The sequence below is a fragment of the Myotis brandtii genome, unplaced genomic scaffold (genome assembly GCF_000412655.1).
Source record: "Myotis brandtii unplaced genomic scaffold, ASM41265v1 scaffold986, whole genome shotgun sequence".
Classification (NCBI taxonomy): Eukaryota; Metazoa; Chordata; class Mammalia; order Chiroptera; family Vespertilionidae; genus Myotis; species Myotis brandtii.
The window spans coordinates 2555403-2557977 of record NW_005372102.1 but is presented as its reverse complement, the minus strand read 5'-3'; positions in this window follow the sequence as shown (position 1 = coordinate 2557977).

Sequence of the window (2575 nt, the reverse complement as noted above, 5' to 3'; positions counted from 1 at the left end):
AGCCAAACCCGGTTCGGGGAAGACCGCTCACACGTCCACTCGCAGGCACTGGCAGCTGGCCAAGCACAGTAACGTGACTTTACCCAGCAGGCCTTTCAGAGTTGCCCTCGTGGAAGAAAAACACCCCGTAAACTGCATCCTCAGAAGAGCCACCGCTCGGGTCCAGAAAGCCAAGTGCAGTGGCTGCTGACTCACCTGGGAGGCTCGACACCGTCCTACCACAGGGACAGGGAGGGACAGGGAGGGACAGGGAGGGACAGGGAATCGGTGACCTGGGGGCGGAGGGGCTGAGGGAGAGCAGCTGGAGGACAGAACCCAACCCGGAGCAGGGAACAATGGCTTCAGAGCGTGAGAAGGGGAAGTGGGGGGTGTGGGATGACAACCCTGATAAGCTGACCACGTCCATCTAGACACGGGAAGATAGGAAAATGAGTCACCAAGGGGCCGAGATAGCCATCAGCCTGGGATTGTGGAGAATTAATCACGCTGGACAAACTTAATTCAGTTCTGACACTTCTCGGTTCGATGTACAAGAGTCAAGAAGAAAGACAACTCGATCCCAGCTGCCGGTATCTGTGCCTCACACGGAAAGTCCTAGATTATGTTAACAGCATGAAAGGCAAGCACAAAAGCCTGGAGATTGATTTCCTTGGGGCTTCAGAGCATTCCAAGAATTTAAATGCGGAGCAAAAGCCAGTAGCCAGAGCAGATTCTTCCAGAACCCCAGTCAGACATCATGTCCCTGCTCAAGACCGCCCCAGCTGCCCACTCACTCGGAGGGAAGCCTGAGTCCACACATGTGTACACACACACACACACACACACGCGCGCGCGCGCCCGGCAGCCTGGGTGCTGACTTCTCACCCACCTGCTCCCGCCAGCCCAGCCTCTACCCTAGTTTGAGGCCCACATCCACCCCCCGCCCCCCGGCGATCAGTCCCTCCTCCCCAGGCCTCCCAGTCTCCCTCCGACAGCTTCGGCCCCAAGTCCAGATCCTCACGCTGAGATGGGTTCTCCTGGGTCAGAACCAGAGGGGAGGTGTCTGCCCTGGCCCCACCCTGCACACACCCAACCCGCGAGGGACCTGGTGCAGACACTCCTGCTCGAGCTGGTGGGCGGGGAGGGGGACACAGCAGTACCTGTCGGAGTCCCGGGGTCAGGCCGGGACCCTGTGTCCCAGCCCTGCCCTCAGGAGCCTTTTCCTCTTTTTTTTTTTTTTTAAATATATTTTTTTTATTGATTTTCTACAGAGAGGAAGGGAGAGAGATAGAGAGTTAGAAACATCGATGAGAGAGGAACATCGATCAGCCGCCTCCTGCACATCTCCCACTGGGGATGTGCCCGCAACCCAGGTACATGCCCTTGACCGGAATCGAACCTGGGACCTTTCAGTCCGCAAGCCGACGCTCTATCCACTGAGCCAAACCGGTTTCGGCAGGAGCCTTTTCCTCTCAGCCTGCGTGGATCCCAACCTCATTTCATCCGGCCGGGCCTTCGGTCCACACCGGCCGGGCCTTTGCCAATGGAATTCTCCCAAAAGCTTCTGAGTCTGTGCATCTTACTGGGGATCCTTTGACAAAAGCCACACAGATTGGTCTCCACAAAACAAGCCCTCTCTGCCCCAGGCTCCTGCTGGGGCCCAGGTCTCCGTCCCGGGCTCCTGCCAAGGGAGGGGGGAGTGGGGCCCAGGTCTCAGGTTGCCCGGAAGCTTCGTCCAGCCAGAACCTCGGCCACAGACCCCGTCTCCCTGGTCAAGCTCCCACCTCGGCTCAGCTCGGCTCCAAGGCTCTTTCTGAAGCATCAGCCTCGTTTGCTACCTGGAAAGGCTGAGACGAACAAGACCATCCAGGCCACGCCCATCAGCCTCTCCCCTCACCTGTGAGTGAGGGGCCGCAGCCAGCGGCGCCTTCGGAGGGAACTGGGTCACCTGAGCCCCCAGCCCTGTCACTGCCCATTCGCCAGCCCCACGCTGGCAGACACCTGGCTGGCTCTCTGCCCCCCCCCGCCCCGCCCCCCAGGGCTCACACCTGATGAGCTGCTGGCAGCCTGCACCGTCCCCAACCGCGGTCCCTGCCGAAATGCCACCATCAGGCATCTCCCGACCACCCTGTGAGAAATGGCAACGTCCCACCACCCAGTCGCCCTCGCCCCACCCTCCACTCCCTTACCCTTTAACCTGACACATTTACTATCTCTGCGCCCATCAAGGAGAGTGCAGACGTGGGGGCACCGTGTTTCCCGCACGTCCCCCACGCCTCCTGTTGGTGCGACGCAGCCCAGGCTCGGCCAGTGTGGAATGGGCAGCGCTGCCCTCCTGAGACGCTGGAGCAGAGCCCACCCCGGGGGTGAGTGCAGCATCCCGTCCCGTGTCCTTGGGCGTGGGCGTGGCTGGCGGCAGGGACTAGGGCAGAGCAGCCAGGTCCATGTGTGGCTGTGAGGGCGGCGTTGGCGGGCAGCCCCCCAGGACTCGCTCTGCTCCGGGACGACTACGCAGCTGTCTCGGGGGCGGGGGGGCAGGGCCGCCACGGGGAACGCTGGCCCACATGGATGTCAGCTCTTGCTCCAGCTCTAAACC